A 21,286-nucleotide genomic window follows, 5' to 3' on the forward strand; every position below is an offset into this window, starting at 1 on the left:
TCTCGGTAGGTCGCTCATTGGCAAGGATTCTCTTGTAGAGGCTACGCACCTGAGTGACGTAATCCCTAACGTCTTCCTTCTCCCTTTGACTGATATTCATCAACCTAACGATGAGGTTATCCGAATACCCTGCCTCTGAAAACCTCTTGATGAAGAGGCCCTTAAGGCGAACAAAGTTCGTACGTTCTGCGTCATCTAGACTAGAACACCAGGTCCTCCCCTTATCGCCTAAGCACAGGCCAAAAGCTTGAGCTCGCTGCGCAGGGTCAGTAAGCCTCACATACTTGCTTGAACTGCTCCATGAAGCTGTACGGGTCACTGCTAGGTTCATATCTAGCTAGTTGTTTTGCTATGATGGGGATTCTAGCCTGCCCTTTATCCCCTTGCACGACTCCCAATCTCGATAGTAGCGCGGTGGCTAGGGCAGTAGCGCTCTGTTCAACGGACGTATTGTCCAAGAGTCGCTTTGCTACGAGTTCGCTCAATGTCATGTCAGCCTTTGCTGCCCGTTCCCTCTCTACATTCGGTCCAGATTTGGCCGCTCCAGCTAGGTCTAGCACTCGTCTAGCCTCGTACATATCTATGTCTTGCTGTAGCCTTCTAGCTTTTTGCTCATGGTTGTAGGCAATTATGCCTTCTAGCGCTCTCTTGATTGCTCTTCTATCTTCTTCCAGGTTTGCTACCACTTCCTCTACAGGTCTGCCCTAGATCACGGTCCTAGTGAGTAGATCGTAGTTGTGGACCAGTTCTTGGATTGAGGTTGGAAATTCTCCTAAGTCTAATTGGTCCTCTCCTCGTTCGCCTCTTGATCCCGACATTGTTTCTGCTTCTAGCTCCACGAGGTAGTCAATAAATCCAAGTAGCTCCGCCGACAGCGTCCAATCCTCTATATTGTTGCTTTCGGTGTCTTCGTGTCTTCTCCAGGTCCTACTAGTAGGGCACTCAGACACCTGTCTAAGTCTTGGGGTCTTCTCCTACTAGTGGGTTCCTTAATGTTATTAGATATCCTGATGTGTTCCTTGTTATTTGAAAGCAATTGCAATCCTTATTCACACGTTATGCTTAGTGCTTTCGTGGTGCTTGGTGAGAAAACAGGCTTTTCTCTTTTCTTGCAGTGTAAACTTAGTGGAACACAAGAGTGAAGTGCTGATGCAAAAAGCGTTTAATGCGAACTCCACTCTGTTTCTCTTCACATTCTTAGCCTGATTTGAGTTCTAAGCTCGGTTCTCGGCTATTCTATGGTCTTTCTGAAGGTCTGTGCTGCGTTTTCTATTCTACTCTAAGTTCGATTGGTCTCTGAGGTTCTAATGGTTAAACTGGGTCTTGGGGGTGTTCAGGGTTGTGTCCTAGGGGTTAGTTAGGTCTGTGGCAAGGTCAACTAAAGATCCTTATTTTTCCTTCTGGCAGGATGGTCTGATTCCCAGAATTGGACAGGGCTGGTTCGACTCTAGTAGTCGGACGGTCCGATTCTTGCAGTCGGACAGAGTGGTCCGAGTTCAGCAGTAGGATAGGTCGGGTCCGATTCTTAAAGTCTGATGGTCCGACTATGATGGGGGGTCCGAGTGCCACGTGGCACATCCGATTGAACTGTCCGATCCGGTAGTGGGGTCCGATTCTAAAATTGTTTGGTCCAATCCGAATGTTGGATGGTCCGACTAGCACGCAGTCTCCGACTCCCTCAGTCGGGACCTGGTCCGACTGTGTTTGGCAGCAGGCGCGATTTCAACGTGTTTCGATCCCACTTGACTCCTGCTATACACAATCACAAGAGACTTTCTAGATATGATTAGGGTACTACTAAGAAGCACCAGACTCACCTGGAGTAGCACAAATCGATGGCACCCAGAATCGTGATAGCGCTCCCTCTTCCTGGCAACCAGAAGCTCTCTCTCTCTCTCTCTCTCTCACAAAGCTAACTAGTGAAATGAGGTTTGCCCTGGCCTCCCAAGCCTTTTAAGGTTCTTTCCTAGCATTGCAAAACCTTGAAGCTAGTTCCCTTTTCCCTGTTTTACCCAGAAATTTGAATCTGGTCCCTTGTTTCCCTGTTTCCAGCAACAGCCAAAACCTTTTGTTTTCTCTTTTCTTAACCTAATCTAACCTTAATCTAGTGCAGCCGAAATGCAAAACAGAGATGCAAAATGGTAGTCCTACACTAATGCTTCCAACAAACCAAAACACTTACTTGTTTCACGGATTAAAACCTCCTAAATCTCCTAGCTATCTCGAGCACCGGTTCGGGTTGCAAACCCTACTTCTATGCTCGATTTGATGCGTGCGGCACTCAAGGCTCGATTCCGTCTGTCCCAGCAATGGAACCAAAATGAAGGGGAGCTACAAGCTCTGCCCCAAGACCTACGGACCACTTATTGCTCAAGTGTTTCGAATTGAGCGGCCATGGCTACCTCTCACATAGCCGACGCGCAATGCCTACCTTACGGGTGTAGTGAGCTTACCTTGATGCTCGATTGAGTACCCTCCTCTTTCTTGCACACTAGTAGCTCCATGATCCTTGAGGCAAGCTCAAGCAACCTCAATCCCTCCCCCATGAGCTTCATCCTCCATAGCCACACGTGAGACAAGAGAAGAGAAGAGAGGAGGGGAAGATGAAGAGAGAAGATGGAGAGCTTCTTCTCCAAGATCCCTCACTCTCACACAATCACTCCCTCACTCCCTCACACTCTCTCAATCCCTCTCTCAAGCACAAGCAAGAAGGCAAGAAACAAGAGAAGAAGAAGAAGAAGCTTTGGCCACACACAAGAATGATATTCTCATTCACTTTTTGAACTTTATATATATGCCCTACTTTTCGTGGGTGGTCATCCCCTTTTTTACATAGCCGGCTATTAGCCTAGGCCCATTTCTCATTTCCCACCGTTCTAATCTATCCTATTCCCAACTAATGCATACAATTTGCGCAGGAGTGAGCCTGGCGCTCTTTTACAAGGATTCGGGAACGCTTTCACACTTAATGGTGCGCTTTTTACTCTTTTACTTTTCTTGGGCGAATCTAAGACTTCCTGAGGGTCGTGCCTATGCTTTTAATTTTTTTAGGGTCTGGTTACCGGTTAAGGCGCCTTTTTCTTCCTTTTGTCCTGCGCCCTTTGCTATTTCCTTTTTTCCATTTTCCGCTCCTCTGTGCTGCGGAAAACATTAGGTAAACATTGACAGACAATTAGCTTCTTGGGAGCCCATGCTCCACTCAAGTGAAGGCTATTTATATTACATGATGCTAGGTGCATGCTCACGAGAAAACTCAAGGGTTTGCTAAACAAGTTTTTGTTTAGTGTGGCTAAAGGTGTAGGAGAGGGAGAATTGGGTGCCATGTAGTGGCTCTTAGTGCCTGGTTTAGAAGCTGAGCCCTTGAAGTCAAATGCATCTCCATTCGCTAGCCTATTAGTTAGGCCACCATCAACATATTGTATCAAGCTATATGACATGCACCTACTCGACAAACTCTAGAGAGGGGCCACGATGTGGAGCACAAAAATAATGTTGAGGTGAGAAATTACTCTAGATGTCTAGTTGATGTCTATTGCACACCTAGGCCAGTGCTATGAGAGTAGCTCCATGCCAACACTTCTCAACTATTGGGACGAATGCTTTGTTAACTAGTCATGGATGATCTCCACCACCTCCTCCAATCACTTACTAGTCTAGAGAAAGAGAAGTTTGGCCCATGCGGAGGAGGTAGCAAGTGTGCCTACTAAGAGCGCAAATCATGAATATTGTTGCATCTAAAGAATGTGCAATTGCCATGTGTGACCATAGTCCACAATGATAAACCTCTTGTGGAGTTGGGCTACACCACCTCCTCTAATCACTCATAGTTTGTAGAAAGGAGTAGTTTGGCCCATTTGGAGGAAGTAGTAAGTGTGCCTAAGAGTGCAAATCATGAAGATTGTTGCCTCTTAAGAAAATGAGAACTCCCTATCACCTACAACACTGATGTATAACCATGGTACATAATGATAAACATCTTGTGGAAGGAATTGGGTGTGTCAAGAGAATGCACGAATTGTTGATGGTCATGTAGAGCATCCATTGGATGGGAGGTGCTGCTTTGCTTTGTTGATGAGGAGTGGACACAAGGATATGCAACTTTTCATCTCCTAGATCTTTCTTTTTGGGGGGAAGTGGTGGGGGATGGGAGCGAGGATAGGTGGTAAGATGGGAAGGAGGATAATAGTGGGGATTTGGAAGGTGAGAAGCCAACTTGGGGTTTTTGGGGGGAGGGGGGTTTTTGAAGCTAAGGATGAGGTGAAGGGTGACAATGCTTGCATTGAGGGGGAGGGCCATTGCTGCAAGATTCTGCTTTTGATGTAGTATAACGCCTTATGCCTATTGAGGGATTGTCTGACTTTGCTACACAGGCATTGGGCTTTGGTGAACCCATCGTCGTCCACTCTAGGGCTGGGTTTTGTTTTAGGGAAACACTTGGATTCATATTTGGGCATTGCAAAAAATTCCACCTCAACATAGAGACATATAATTCAAATAAAATAAAAATTAATGTAAAATTTAACTTAAATTTTATTTTTTCAAAATGTATAAATTGTTGTGAATCTTTTAAGTCTTCAATTATGTTTTTAATTAATTAAGAGTATAAGGCCCAATATAGGTTGGGGTCAATGTTCATAGTTTGATGGCTCATCTAGATCAATTTGAGTTAATGTGGCACTTTTTAAAAACCAAAAGTTGACTCAAAATAATGTGTCAATGCTCGAGCTATGTTTTGACTTGTTACATTTTTGCACATTCTCATATGATGTATTTCCATTTTTGGGAAGTAATTTTAGAAAACACACAAAAGCTTGAGAAGATGACTCAGCTTGGATCAACATCATAGATGAAGATGGATGTGCTCAAATCATCATCCAAGAGTTTGATGGCTCATCTAGATCAATTTGAGTTAATGTGACACTTTTTAAAAATCAAAAGTTGACTCAAAATACCGTGTCAATGCTTGAGCTATGTTTTGACTTATTACATTTTTGCACATTCTCATCTGATGTATTTCCATTTTTGGGAAGTAATTTTAGAAAACACACAAAATCTTGAGAAGATAACTCAGCTTGGATCAACTTCATAGATGGAGATGGATGTGCTCGAACCATCATCCAAGAGATATAAGAGTGTCTATCAACTCCATGTTAAGCTTGATATACACAAATGTTTGAGGAGGTGGTCGGATTAATATACAGAGATATATGTGAGATGTACATCATCTGCACATCAAGCTTGATCATGAGTACGAATTGTTTAGTAAGAAAAATAAACATTGTCTTTTGCCTTCTACGTCTAAAGAAACTAATGCAACAAAAAGCTTCATGATATACAAGATACGAAGTTGCAATACAACAATATAAAGAAGAGGATACATGGAACCAAGTATGATATCTTCTAAACATATCTTGTCTCTTTACCTTAAATAATTTTCATTTTCTTTATTGAAACTAACTATAGATATTTAAAAACACATTTATCCATTTCATTATACATGTATAATGATCGGATAACATATTGTTTACTACACCATTCTCTATATGATTCTCAACATTTATTTATTGCTTTAGTTTTGCACTATGTTCAATTTTTTGATATTTGTTTGTTTATACTATGCTTTGTCACGAATCGTGTGGTGGAGAGACTTGATTGAGCAGTTGTGCTAAACACACACCATACACACAAGAGGAAGCTTACTGAAGAACACAAGAAGAGAGATGGAGGCCAAAATGTTTTCTTGCTGGTTTCTTTTTTCTTTCACACACAATACATTGTAGATAAATTTTAAATAAGATATAACATAAAGGAAAGTTGTGTACTAAGTCAGACAATGCATAGTTAGCTATATTAATTGATTGACACTATAACTATGTCAAATTGTAAGTAGATGCAACAAACCAAATATGATAAGTGATAAGTCAGTGGCCATGTGAGGAGCATAATGACCACCGATGTGCTAAGTGTAGACGTGCGGACCTATTTGACTAGGTGGTCCATCATCAATGTCTAGACGTGTTAAGCTTGCCATCTCAACACTCCCCCTCAAGCTCAACTGTATCTCTATAGCTCCAAGTAAGCTTTGAAATTTTCGAAGCTTCTCTGCACTCAATGTCTGTGAAAATGTCAGCTATTTGATCATGTGTGCTGACATATACCAAGTCAATCTCTCCTGCAACAAGTACTTTCTCTCTCACAAAGTGATAATGTACCTCAATGTCTTTTGTCCTAGTGTGGAACACTAGGTTTGTAGCTAACTATATGCTACTCATGTTGCCGCAGTGAATGACAATTGGACCATCTCCTTGCATATCCAAATCACCCAATAACTTTTTTAGCCATACCATCTCACATGCTACCATAGTAGCACCTCTATACTTGATAAAACACATGTAGGTTGCTTTCTGCCACACCATATATTTGTTGCACTACTAAGGGAAAACATGAATTCGCTGGTAGGTCTTTTGTTAGCCCAATCTGCATCTATATATCTAAAAACTTGTATATCTTTATTTTCCTCATAAATAAGTCCATAATGCAAAGTGGACTTCACATACATCAACATGTGTTTAATTGTATCCAAACGAGGCTTTCTAGGCATCTGCATAAATTGATCGACAAGGCCAATATCATAACTTAAGTCTGGCCTTGTGATAGTCATGTAAATCAGCCTCTCTAATATCCTCTTGAACATAGTAGGGTATTCTATCTTATCCCTAACATAAGCACTCAACTTCACATTTTGCTCCTATGGCATTGAAACTAACTATAGGTATACTGCCTTTGGGTCAGTATGATACTGGAAGAGACTTATTGCTCTACATCATCATAACTTAATGGTTGCTCCATATATATATTTTCTTGCAATTCACCATGTAAGAATGCATTCTTTACATCAATTTTCTATAAACTCCAACCTTTGGTTTCTCCCAAAGCGATTACATATCTAATAGTTCCCATCCTAGCAACTGGACTACATGCCTCTTCATAATCTATGCCATATGTCTGAGCATAGCCTTTTGCAACCAGTCTAACCTTATACATACTAATAGAATCATATGCATTATGCATAATTTTGTAGATCCACTTATAGCCAATAGTTTTCTTGCTATTAGGCAATGGTAATAGAACCCAAGCCTTATTGGGTTCTAATGCAACCATCTTCTCATCCATTGCTCTATCCCAATGAGCATGACCAACATCATCCTCAAAGCAAGTGGGCTCAACATCCTCAATCACCTTCATCACCTAAGCTAATGGTGAGCTACATAACCTTTAAAACTAAATCTTTTAATAGGATATTTGACCTTGCTAAACCTACATACCACTAGATCACTCAGTGGAGCTTTTACATTACCATGTACTCTTTGTACATCTACTGTCTGCATATGCTAGTCACTTGGGGTCCCTTTGTCTTTATGTGCAATACTTGTAGATGCACCTGAAGATGTGGGATTGCTTCTTAGTCTCCTAGACCAAGGGCTAATTGTAGATGTAGTAGCCAATGGTGTTTCTAGCCCACTAAGACTATGATTCTTGCTTTTCTTTTTGCACATAACTATCATGATTATTACATTATCCAATGCATCACTACCAGATGCATACCAACTACTCATCTCATAAAAAATAACATCCTTGCTCACTCTAAACTCACTTGTGAAAGGATTATAACAATGATGCCCTTTTGCTCTAAAGGATATATAATAAAAATACATTTTTCAGCCTTTGGATCAAGCTTCTTTCGTAGCTCATCTAGCACATGAATGTATGTAATATAATCAAACATTTTCAAGTGTGACATATCGAGCTTTTTGCCTATAAAGCATTTTTTAGGGATCATCCCATGAATTGTAGCTGTGGGAGTTCTGTTCATAATATAGACATTAATACGAATATCTTTAGATAGAAAATATTTTGACATATTCTTTTCAGCCATCAATGCCCATGCAACTTCTGCAATATGTTTATTTTTTCTTTTTGCAACCCCATTATGCTGTGGAGTATACCTACACAAGTAAATTATCTCTTTATCCCATGAGACCTCAAGAAGTCACTAAACTCATAAGAGAAGTACTCTCCCCCTCCATTTGACCTCAAGCACTTAACTTTCAAGCATATTTCTATTTCAACAATAGCCTTAAAAGTTATGAAGTGCTCAAATACCACTCTTTTCCTTCATGAAACACACTTATAACTTTCTTGAATAATCATCAATAAACGTGACAAAATATTTGTTGCCACTAAGAGATATGTTTTGTGTAGACCTCTAAACATTTTTATGCTCTATATTTTTATTTGTATGCTCTCCAAGGAATATCTCTATCAAGGAAAAAAGGTTGTCTTGCTTGCTTACCAAACTAACATGGTTCACACACTTTATGAAATTACGCGACTCTGAAGTAGGCAACCTTGTAACCAAACCTTTGGATTGCGTTAATTTCAAACTTTGCACATTTAAATGTCTAATACAGACCAACTTGATTTTATTATTAAAATATTTCACAAAGCAACATTTTGCATTAAATCAAACTTGTAATCCTTAAGTTACCATTTGCCCAAGAGACACTAAATTCTTTAGGATGGCACACGTAATACAATGATATAGCAGACTATTTGTTGATCATCATGCAAGGATAAATGAACTTTTTCAATGTATAAGATTAGGTGACATTAATCATCACTTATTTACACATAAGTTAGATTTTGTAAATCTTGCATCAATATGATTGGTTATATGATTAGATTCACTTGAATGAACATGCTATACATCATGATGCTACATAACAAATAAACACTCATTTTTGTCTTCATTTTTTCATGAAGACAATGCATAGTTTCCTTGCTTCAATTTACCACTGTGGATATCATCCTTCTTAGCATAACAATGGACTGCAATATAATCTATTTTGCCACAATAATGACAAAAAATACCAAAATTGTTAGAACATCTATTTTTCCATTCACCTCTTTCTCTAGAGCTTTCCTTGCCTCTAAATTTTCCACGGCCTCTTGAAACTTGCATTTCACTAAGCTGCTGATTCAATCTATTTTACTAGTTATTACTAGCACGCCCCATACCATGGTCTCTTGAAGAGAATATGCTATGTTTCCTTTTTAAACTTAAGTAAAATGCCTTGGACATGATCACCACTTCTTTCAAATGATTCACTCTATATGTTGATCTCTTCAATGATCATGAGAGGGACCAACTCATCAAAAATCAGAAATGGCTTTTGCATATACACAGAAGTGACAAAGAATTTTTAGGCCTTCTCATGATTAAGTGCACCCAAAGTGGATGAAACTAAATCATCATCATCAGGCATTGCATCAATAGCTACTAAGGTATTTGCAATGCTTTTCACTTTCAAAACATACTTATTTACAAACATATTTCCTTTCTTCAAAGTATTCAACTCTTGCTTGCGTTGAATCTTTCGTGTCTTTGTGTTTATTGAAAACATATTCTCAAAGATTATCCAAGATGCATGTGAAGTTTTTGCATTTCTAATATGCCCCAATATAGTGTTATCAGTGAGTGCAAATAACCAATACATTACCTTTTTGTCTTTTGCATTCCATTCTTTCCATACATTTAATTTTTCTAAAGTCGCAGGGTCACCTAACTTTGGCTCATTTTCTTCATTTGAAACAAACTTGAAGAAGCTTTTTCAATAAGAAAGTTTGTCATACGGAACTTCCATGATGTATAGTTGTTCTTGTCCAACTGCTCAATGATGGGGTTTCCAATATTCTGTGCCATTATCACAAAATTGATATAAAAGAGTAAGTAAGTCTTTTGCAGCCTTTCATAAAAAGTGCATATCAATACACTAAGCAATCTCTTTCATTGATTGCTCAACAATACATGTAATTTACAACCTATTTACAAATAAAAATTATATTTTATTTCTAACAAACACATCAAAACTTACAGGTTTGAAATATGTAAACTGTGCACCCAATTTTGGTCAACACAATTGAAATCACAGTATGCCCTAAAATTGCACACATACCAAATCTCATAGCAATCTGAGATTTTTGCTCTGCCTTGCTTCTGGTGCCTCCATAGGCACTATCCAAGAGAAAGAGTGGAAGAATGTGAGAGCTTCTTACCTTGCTTGCTTGCTTGAATCCTCGCTTCTTCTCCTTCACTTCATCCTTGAAAACCAGTCTCTCTCAATGGCACTGCTCTAATACCATATCAAAAATTGTATGGTGGGGGGACTTGGTTGAGTTGCTGAACTTGAATGCATAAATTACTTGAAATCTCAAAGAATAGAGAAATAATATTAAAATTATTTGATGCATGGTTTTTATGAGGATTGTCTGAAATATTTGCGCTATCTAATCTATAATTTGATGCATATTTGTCCTACAAGCTGTTGCATGCAATCCTACAAGATGTTACCTTCTTATAACACAAGATGGTACCTTTGTATTTTGTATGATACTTTTTATCTATAGATGGTGTTCGAATGCAGACTATCAAATACATTAGTATATAAGAAAAACATTGACAATAATTATTTCCAAAGAATTCCATTCATGACCTTCATCCCCTCTAAGTGAGAAAATTATGGCAAGATCTCCAAATTTTTGGGTCCCATTTTCCAACAGCATAACTAACAAACAAGGAACTAGATTCCCAAACAATAAGCATGTTGAGATAGCAAACTCAACATGTACGGATGTTGATGATGGACCATTTGGTTAGATGGGTCCATACATCTACACTTAGCACATTGGTGCTCATTACTATCCTCACATGTCTACTACTGACTTATCACTTATTATATTTAGTTTGTTACACCTACCTATAGTTGGCATAATTATAGCGCCAGTCAATTCGTATAATCAGTTTTGCATTGTTTGATTTAGTAGGCCACTTTAATACCATATTAGAGAATTTGGAAATGTCTCAAGTTTCACTTTCAAATAAGAAGTAAAGATTTGACCAAGTAGCTAAATCTTAACCCCATATTTGAGAGTGGGACTTGGGGGAATTGCTTATATAGTATTTAGGAAAAATTTCACCTTTAATTAAGGGGATAAGATTTGACCATGTGTTCAAATATTAATCACAATAGAAATTGGTGGGATGACTCAAGGGACGTTGGAAGAATCGGTGGGATTCTCCTTGAGCCAGATGGCAAAGGTGTTTTTGCCGCGTTTGTGCTCCTCCACTTCCAAAATCCAAGCGGCTTCCTTGAGAGGGCACCCGCACCACTTGCTGAGATACTTAGGGTACTCTTTGTGTTCTCGGCGCCAGAGGAATGCTTCTACTTCAAAGGGGTCATTGGAATGGAGCACTGGTATGTTCTACCCCCATTGGTTGTCGGGATAGAACCTATGCAAAAGTCGAGCATGAAATGCATTGTGAACACAAATACTTTCTGGTAGGTCAAGCTTGTAGGTGACTTCATTCAACACTTGAGTAATGCGGTAAGGTCCATAGTAGCGGTGATTGAATTTGGGGTTCATATTCTTTGGCAGTGACATATGCTTGGAGCCGACTAGGACCATGTTGCCCTTGGTAAACATGTTTGCATTTCTCTTTTTGTTGGCTTGTTCTATCATGGTAGTTTTGCAATGTTCTAGCATCTGCTTTGCTGCGGCATTGCGATCTCTCCATTTCTTCAAGAATTCTTATGCATCTTGATCTTTAGCTTTGACCGCTCTTGATGCTAAGGTAAGGGGTGATGACTTCTTTTCCTGTGGCTAATTCAAACGGTGTGTAGCTTGTGGCGGAGTGGATTGAGCTATTGTAGTGAAACTCCAGCACATCGGGGTACAAGGCCCAATCCTTTTGGTCCACCCGGGCATAGATCCTGAGATAGTCTTTAATGCCTTGGTTGACTAGCTTTGTTTGCTCATCTGTCTCGGGGTAGAAGGATGATGAGAATCTCAATTGTGTTTCTAGGGACTTGAAGAGTTCCTTCCACATGTCACTCATGAATATTCCATCTCTATTTGACACTATGGCTAAGGGTAGACCATGTAGCTTGAACAAATGTGTGAAGAAGAGGTGGCGGGATACCTCCTTGGCATTCAATGGTGGCTTGGCAAGATGAAGTGAGCTTGCTTGGAGAAATAGTCCATCACCACAAAGACGATGGTGTATCCATGGATTTGGGGAGCTCCATAATGAAATCCATGCTAATTACATCCCATGGTGGATTAGGTTGTATTGGCATTAGTTGGAGTAAGCCTGCTAGCTTTAAGCATGGTGCCTTCACAAGTTGGCATGTAGGACATGTCTTGATGTAGTCTATGAATTCTTCCTTCATGTTTGACCAAAAGAACTACTTTCTGAGTGCTTCAAGTGTTTTTCTTTGTCCTTTATGTCCACCTATTTTTCCATCATGCACTTCATGTAAAATGACTTTGTTTAGTTCCACATTGTTGGGGATGTACAATCTCTTTCCTATGAACAGAATTCCCTCCTCAAGGGTATACATGCCATGCGGTGTCTTGTCAGCTTTCACATCTTCTTTAATTTTGTGCATGTCTTGGTCCTATTCCAAAGTCTCCTTCAGTAACTCAAAGAAGTTGCTATTGACCACATTGACGTCTTTCAAATCAACTTTTTGACTTAGGGCATATGCTATCTTGTTGGTGGAGCTTGCTGGCTTGCGTTTGATCTCTAAGTCAAATTCAGCTAGGAAGTCTAGCCATCGTGCTTGTTTGGCAGATAGATTTGGTTGGGATTGGAAGTACTTGAGGGAGATGTTGTCGGTGAAGACTATGTTTGTCTTGAACATAACACTTCCATTTTTCGAGGTAGTGGATTACTGTGAGCATCTCCTTCTTGTGTGTGCATCTCCTTGTTTGTCTTGAACATAACACTTCCATTTTCTGAGGCAGTGGATTACTGTGAGCATCTCCTTCTCGTGTGTGCTCCATCTGGTTTTGGCATCTATGAACTTCTTGGATTCATAAGCTATGGGGTGGCCTTCTTCCACCATCACACCCCCAATGCCATAATCTGATGCATTTGTGGAGATCTCAAAGGGCTTGGTGAAGTTGGGTACTTTCAAGACAAGGGTTTGACTCATGCATTTCTTCATCAGCTCAAAAGCAGTCTGTTGCTCACTGCCCCATGTAAATGTATTATCTTCTTTGGTGAGGTGGGATAGTGGTGCAGTGATGAGGCTGTAATCTTTGATGAACCTTCTACAAAATATCATGAAGCCTAGGAACTCCTACACTTTCCTCACAGTCCTCAAAACAAGCTGATGTTTAATGGCTTCTACTTTCTTGGGGTCCACTTTGATACCGGCTATGCCTACAATGAATCCTAGAAATTCTAACTCATTTACTGCAAACTCACATTTTTCTGGTTTGGCATATTGCTTATGTTGTCTTAGCTTCTCAAAAACTAAGCGTAAGTGTTGTTTGTGTTCTTCTAGAGTTTTGCTATATACTAGGCGATCATTGATGTATATAATTATGAAGACATCTATTTTGGTCCTAACGACTCCATCCATGAGGCCAAAAAAGGTACATGGCCCATTACTTAGTCCAAAACCTAAGACTAACCATTCAAAACTGCCATATCGGGTATGAAAAGCTGTTTTGAGGATATCTTCTTCTGCTATGCGAATTGGATGGTATCCTAACCTAAGGTCTATGTGGCTAGAGTACTTGGCTCCATGTAGCCTATCTAAAAGGTCCTCCACTAGAGGCATGGGATATTTGTTTTTGATAGTGATCTTATTAAGGGCCCTATAATCTACACATAGCCTAAGTCCCGCATCCTTCTTCTTGACAAACAACATTGGGGCACCGAAGGAGGATTTGTTAGGGTGGATGAAACCTTGTTCTTCTAATTCATGCAACTGCTTCTTTAACTCTGTGAGTTCTGTGTGATTCATACAATAAGGGGATCTAGAAAGTGGGGTGGATCCTGGAACGAGTTTGATCTTGTGATCCACATCTCTTTTGGGTGGTAGGCCCTTGGGTAGTTCTATTGGCATTATATCCTTAAACTCCTCAAGTATTTTCCTACTCAATGGGTCAAATCATGCATAGATAAACCATGTCTCCTTGCTTAACTAACTTCTCCACTTGCTTGGCACTGCACCTCATAATGTGCGGTTTGATATGGTTCACCTAACAAGGTGGTGCTTGAATTGGTGCTTCTGGTTGGCTTGTACATGATTTCGCCGTTTGGCATGAGACTCCAGGATTATTCTCCTTCATTTGCACTTTGAATGGTGTTCTGCCTAGGTGCTTTATTCTTTCACAGGGTACTCTAATGCCGTCTCCCTCCTTGCATATCCAACATCATCTCATTAACTCCTTTCCCAAACATTGGGATGACATACTTGTCATAGAATTCCAGGCCTAAGATGACTTCAAAATCTTCCATGGGAATGACTAAGAAGTTGAGTTTTGCTTTCCACTTTCCTGCTTCTACTTTTACTGCAAAGACTTGTTTCACCTCCTTGGCCTCTCCTTGTGCAAATGTTACTGTTAATCCTTCTGGGACCCTAGACAAATTTATCCCATGTTTGGTTGTGCACTTTGGTGTGATAATGTTGTGGGTGGCCCCTGTGTCCACCATAATGGCTTGATTCCCTTCACTCACTTTGCCCTTGATGTATAGGTGATGGAATGCTACTACTTGTACTGCAAAGACTTGTTTCACCTCCTTGGCCTCTCCTTGTGCGAATGTTATTGTTAATCCTTTAGGGACCCTAGACAATTTTAGCCCATGTTTGGCTATGCAGTTTGGTGTGATAACGTTGTGGGTGGCCCCTGTGTCCACCATAATGGCTTGATTCCCTTCTTCACTCACTCTGCCCTTGATGTATAGGTGATGGTATGTTGCTACCTAAGCCACCATGCATTGGGGATGAGCACTGATTGTCCCCACCCTTGGGTGGTCCATGCTTTCATAACTTCTGCTTGGGATTTCTTGGATCCGCGGGGGCTATGGTTCCTCTCCTCCATACACACTAGTGGCTACCACTCTAGACCCGCTTGATGAGGCTGTGTCTTCCATGGGGCATTTGTTTTGATAGTGGGGTCCCTCACACTTGAAACATCTAATCCAAGTGGTTGGGTCTTGGGGTCTCCACCATGACATATTTGATCATGCGGGCCCATATGATGCACTTGGGGTTGGCATGTATTGGTTGTTCCCCCATCTGCCAACTACTCCTCTTGGTACTAAGGCGGATTGTGATGCGATTGGGGTTATGCTTGAGGTTTGACTCTGCCCCCCAAGAATGGGCCTCTAGGAGTATTGAGTCTCGGGGTCCATGAATTGTTGTTGAGGTTGGTGTTGAATCTAGTCTACTGGTTCCCTGGGGCTATTCTCCTGCCTTCTAGATCCACTAGTCTTTCAGACATCCTCATGGCCTCAGCTAAATTGGTCGGCTCTTGTTTCTCTACATCTATTTTGGCCCATTCTTGCATGCCAAATAAGAATCCATGTAGCTTAGTGTTAGTGTGCATGTTGGGTAGTTACAGCATGAGTTGCCTGCATTTGCTGACATACTCCTTCATCTTCTCTTGTGTTTGTTTGAGGTTTCTCCATTCATCTATGACTTTTAATTTCTCCATCTTTGGAATGAAATAATATTTAAGTTCCTCTTGGAGTTCTTCCCATGAAAAGATGGTGTGTCCTTGCTCCTGTTCCAGCAGGTATCAACTAGTAGTGTCCTTCTCCAAGTAGATTGCTGCCACCTCTTCCTTCTTGTCTTTTGTGATCGTGACATACTTCAAGTATCTATCTACCTTGGTGATCCATTTCTTCAGGACCAACCCGTCCCTCTCTCCTTTGTACTTGGTGGGTTGGGGCATCTTGAACTTGCTGTAGTTGTCTTCTGAACTATCACTTTCCTCCTCTTCTCTATGGTTGTGTATTTTTTTCTTCTTCTTACTTCTGGCTTCCACTACCTTCTCCTTGCCATTTCTTGTACCTTGCGCCCTTCTAGAAGTCTCCTCTCTCCCTAATCTATCCATCTTCTCTTGTAACTTCTACTTCTCTTCTCTTCTTTTTGTTGTAACACCCACTCTCTATAACCCTCCTCCACTTCTAATTTTCTTCTCCTTTTCTCTTCCTCCTCTTTCATCTGCATGTTCCTCCAAATCGAGTCTAGTAGGCCTCACATTCCCTCCAATTGCCTCTCTAGTCTGGCTACCTTCTCCTCTTGAGCTACTCTCCATTCTTGTCCTCTTCCCTTCTTTCTCTCTTCCGTTGTTGGGATGGGTGCATTCTCTTTGTCATCCTTAGTCCACTCCCTTCATGAATATAAAGTTAACCAAGAATTGGATTCTTGAGATCTTCAATGACCGGTTCTTTAACACTCCAAATGGCTGCACTTTCATTCCATTGGATAGGGTGACATTAAACCTAGCATTCTCAATGGGTGGGTTACCCCAAGTTTGGAGTACTACGTGGCTTAGCACACTAACTCTTGATCATGTGTCTACAATTCCCTTTCTTGTGGTGTCTCCTAGAGCTAAGACTGCATGCATTTTGGTGCCTTCCCAAAAAGCATCGATGTGCAAGGATTTCAATACTAAGTGTAGAGTTAGACTTGGCATTTGTGTTTCTACGCCGTGCTCATGTAAGTCAACGAAGACAGTCTGCTCCGTCCATCCCTCAATCCACTGCTTCATCTCTTGCCACTACAGCATTAGATGCTGCCTAAGCACATCTCCTAGGCTTAGAGTCACTGAGGTGGTCATAACGTGATGAGGAGGTTGTTAGCTATTTGCCTCTCTTTTAACTCTGCATTTCTTGGGCAATGGCCCTAATTGATTTGTTGACCCGTTGCGTGTAGGCTTTGTTTAAGTGGCACTGCTTGTTGTGGTACAACCACATCCCTCGACTTTGGTCATGGAGGCAAGACTGGTGTGCTTAGGCTTGAGAGATCATTGATCTCATCTTCCAATATGGGCTTAGCATCCTTTAGGTGCTCCTCATCTTCCTTTACCCACTCCTAGACCTTTTCGATGGCCTCGAGTTGGTGCTTTGGGTTGGGGTACTCCCTAACCTTTGCACTCCCCTTCTCAGCCGTCTTTGGAGCTGACATTTCTGCCTCTATGTCTGCCACCTTTTTTCTAGTAGGCAGCATCGTGGCACTCTCAATTTTTAGCATGACCTTTGTATTAGCTTTCTTTCTCCTTTGCCTATACAAGTTGCATCTAAGTTGCTGGGCCTTGGTAATGATATGCCGGCTTGCTTTGTTTGCAAGCGGGTCATGACAGACAAAGAGATGGGCATGGCCTTCTTGTCGAGTGTCTTGACATCGAACAACCCCAATTTCTGAGCTAGGGGATGGTTTGTGCCTAGGGCAATTTGCAAAGAGATGAGTGATTCCACACTCAGTGCATCTAAGATCAGCCTTATTGCGATTTGCTTGCTTCCTTTCGGGGCAGTGTGAGGAAATGTGTCCTGGGTGACCACAAATCCAACACGAGATTGGTTCTTGGGTTTGCCCTCCAAAGTTTCTGCCTTTACCTCTACCTAATGCCATCATTGGTACAAGTCGGTAATCCATAAGTATTACATTGCCCTCTTGGTCATATGAGACATAAGGGTGCACGTAAGACTATTCGTCATTCAGTTCCTCCACACATAATAGTGGGCTGGAGCATCACTCGATGGATGGGTTACGTAGTGTCCAGGTGGTCTAGGTATTCTCGTGGGGTTTATCTCCATCCTAGGAATAGTTAGTTTGGTGTCGTTAGGTGCTGACAGAGCCAATGGGGCTCCCCTCCCGAAGGAGTTTTGTAGCCTATTTGCTAGGTAAGGCTGTCTATATGGTTGCGAGTAGTACACGAGTCTCCTCGGTAGCATGCAATGTAGGGTATCATGGCCGAACCTACCCCAATTTGTGCAAGGTCGGGACCTCGGTCCTGACACTCGGCTACAAGTGGTTTCTGCCACAATAATGCATTGGATGTGAGGGCATGTTGGTCATCTCATCATCTCTTGTAATTTGGCTAGCTCCATCTTCATCTCCGCTAGCTCCTGACTTGGGTGTCAGTGCTATTTCCTTTATCTTGAGTTCTTGGGCGTGACCTTTCACTTGATGTTGAAGCTCTCTCAGAGTTTTTAACATTAGTCTCCTCTGAGGTCAAGCTCCTTAAGCTTCTTTCTCTCTTTGAGCTAGTCATCCACTATAATCGCTTTGTCGAAGACCCTAGCTAATGTGTCTCGCTCCAAGCTTGAATTGCCTGCCAAGGCCTTGTAGAGTTCCTCACTTCGTATTCCATTGATGAAGACTGTGGGGATTGCTCTTTTGGTGGGTCACTCACCAATTGGGATTCTCTTGAAGAGACTCCGCACATGGGTGACGTAGTCTCTGATGTCCTCCTTGTCTTTCTACTTGATGTTCATTAACCGCACTAAAAGGTTATTGGAGTACTCGAGCTTAGAGAATCTCTTAATGAAGAGACTCTTGAGGTTGTTGAAGTTAGTTTGCTCAGCAATGTCTAGACTTGTGTACTAGGTCCTACCCTCATTGCCTAAGCATAGAATAAAAGCTTGCAAGCACTGAGGAAGATCAGTGAGGCTGTTGGCCTTGCAAACTTGCTTGAACTGCTCTACAAAGTTGTATGGGTCATTGTTTGGAAACTACTTACCCATGACAGGGATTCTCGATTGGCTCTTAGAGTCTTTGTTAACTCCTAATCCTACAAGCAACGAGGTTGCCAATGCAGTGGTGCTCTATGCTCTGCTGATGAGTTGTCTTGTAGTCGCTTTGTAAGAAGCTCGCTCAATGTAAGATCACTTTCTAGCACTCTTTCCCTCTTTACATTAGATCCTATCCTATTTCTGCTTGTTAGGGTTAGCACTCATTGAATCTCACGCATTTCTATATTCTAACGTAAGCTCCTAGCTTGTTGCTCTTGATTGTAGGCCATTATGCTTTGCAAGGCCTTTCATGCTAGCTTCCGCTCCTCTTTGAGGTTAGTTATGACTTCCTTGGATGGCCTACTGTGGTGGTCCGTCCGGGTCTGCAGATCATATTTGGTGACTAACTATTGGATTTCCATTGGGAAATCACCTAGATCAAGCTCTTTGCTATGTCTGTGGTTAGTGCTTGACTCTTTGATATTCATGGTCTCATGCTTCACCAAGTTGTCAATGAGCTTGATCAAGTCAGGTAGATCCACTCCTGCAATGGTGTCGGTCCTTGTTGCATCTTGACTCTTGTGTTGTATCCTTGCTTGGTCCTATACTTGTGGTTCTTGATCACTCGACTACATTTCAAGGTTTTCTCCTACTGGTGGGTTTGTTCTGATTGTTAAGTCTAAGTGAGTTCTTTATTATTTACAAATAGTCCTTGACTTACACTCACTTAGTGTGTGTGTGTGCTCTCTTCCGTGCACCGTGCAAAATCAGGTTTTTGGATTTCCTTAAGCACACTTCAAGCGTTGAAAAACAATGTGGGTGCAAATACAAAGTGACAATTACAACTCTCGCACTCTTGTCTACGTACTCGGCCTAATGGGGATCTAGGCTTGATTTCTAGCCATTCTTACTAGTGATTAGGGTTTATGTTGCATCATTCAAGGTCAAATTGGGGTCTACTGGTTAGCCTACGGCTCTAAGCGTATCGAATATGCTAATATGAGTATCAACACAGTTCTTGGTCATTCGATTGCGATTTTTAGGGTTAGATTTTCTTGTAAGGCTTTTGGTGAATTTTTTTATTGTAGGTTATACTCTTCGTTGTCTCGAACACACTAAATTTGTCAATTTTGATGTGTCAAAATTTTGTTGGATTTTTTAGAGTTCAATTTTGAAATGTTCGATTCCAGGAATCGGACATCCAATTTGACAAGTGTCCAATTTTAGCTGTCTGATTTACTCTATCCAATTTGGAGTGCAATTTGGAGTGACCGATTCTAAATGGTCCGATTTTTGTGTCCGATTGCCAAAATCAGACAGGGTGGTCCTCCGAGCGTCCGATTTCCAAAATCAAATGAGGTCCTAGGTTCGAGTGTCCAATCCTTAAGATCAGATGCTGTAAAATATTACACGGCGCAGCGAACAGAATCTGAGAAAGAGATAGAGAGTACACAACAGATAAGAGGAGAATCAGTAAAATTCTTTAACTCCAAACAACTGATACAAAGATGGCTCTGTCCACCCGTGTGCTTCCACTGTGTGAAGCTTAGATGGCGATCTAGACAGAAGATAGGTGAAGAGCTTAAGGCTAGCTGGAACAACAACTCTGACTGGGTGAAAGATGAGTGTAAGATGGCTGCGAAGGGGTTTAGCTTTTATAGCCCGCGAAGGTCGTTAGGTCGGCCTGCTGACCGACCTACCATATGAGCCTCCACTAGTCGGCCAGGGAATATTCCAGGGAATATTCCCTTTACCATCGGGCCGGGGGCGCTGCCCCCGGACCCCCGCCAGGGGGGCCGCTGGCCCCCCTGGGACCCCCCAGCCAGGGGCCGCTTCCGCGGCCCCCGGACCCCACAATAGGGGCCCCTTTTAACTCCCTTACCACGCAACTCAATGCAATGTGCCTCGAGTTGCTACCAGCTTAACCACTCCGTCTAACCCAAAGATTAGACCCACAACAGTCACCTTTTTGCCATCCGGTCACATAGACCTCATCTGATATACAAGTCAGGACTCAACCAATGTCCGGGCTCACATTTGGCTTCTCCTCATAATGGGGGCCTTACAACTTTGAGCACCATGGATCATTGGTAGTACCTAATGAGGGTGGGGCATTGATCATATCTAACACCCCCCCTCAATGTCCACCCATAGGTGAACTATCTCCTCGGCCCAATGCCGAGTCTCTGAAGATGAACTTGAAGCAGATCCTTCGTAAGTGCTTTGGTGAAGATATCTGCTCCATTCTCCTCTGTTGGACAGTAGACCAATTCCACTATCCCATCCTCCATCAAATCACGCACATAGTGATACTGGATCTCTATATGTTTGGTGCGTGCATGAAACACTGGATTTTTGGCAATGGCGATGCAACTCTGATTGTCACATCTCAGCACAGTTGGTTCTTCATCCTGCACTCCCATATGCCATAGAATCCTTCTCAACCATACGGCCTCACATGCAGCAAAACAAGCTGCCTTGTACTCTGCTTCGGTAGAAGACAATGCCACTGTTGGTTGCTTCTTACTAATCCAAGAGAAAATTCCTGAACCCAAAGAGAAACAATAACCAGAAACTGACTTCCTGGAATCAATGTCTCCTGCCCAATCTGAGTCACAGTTCCCCACAAGAGAAGTTCCGAAACTGTATGTGATACCATAGTCAAGAGTTTTCTTCAAGTATCTGAGC

General features: G+C 41.7%; 1 pseudogene; it reads right to left on the minus strand.

Moving 5' to 3' along the window:
* Positions 1–13,205: 13,205 nt before the first annotated feature.
* On the minus strand, positions 13,206–17,093 carry LOC148021260 (uncharacterized; annotated as a pseudogene).
* Positions 17,094–21,286: the final 4,193 nt, after the last annotated feature.

The sequence above is a fragment of the Lygodium microphyllum genome, chromosome 18 (assembly GCF_053477565.2).
Source record: "Lygodium microphyllum isolate KBCC chromosome 18, Lygodium_microphyllum_v1.1.10, whole genome shotgun sequence".
In the NCBI taxonomy this organism is placed as follows: domain Eukaryota; kingdom Viridiplantae; phylum Streptophyta; class Polypodiopsida; order Schizaeales; family Lygodiaceae; genus Lygodium; species Lygodium microphyllum.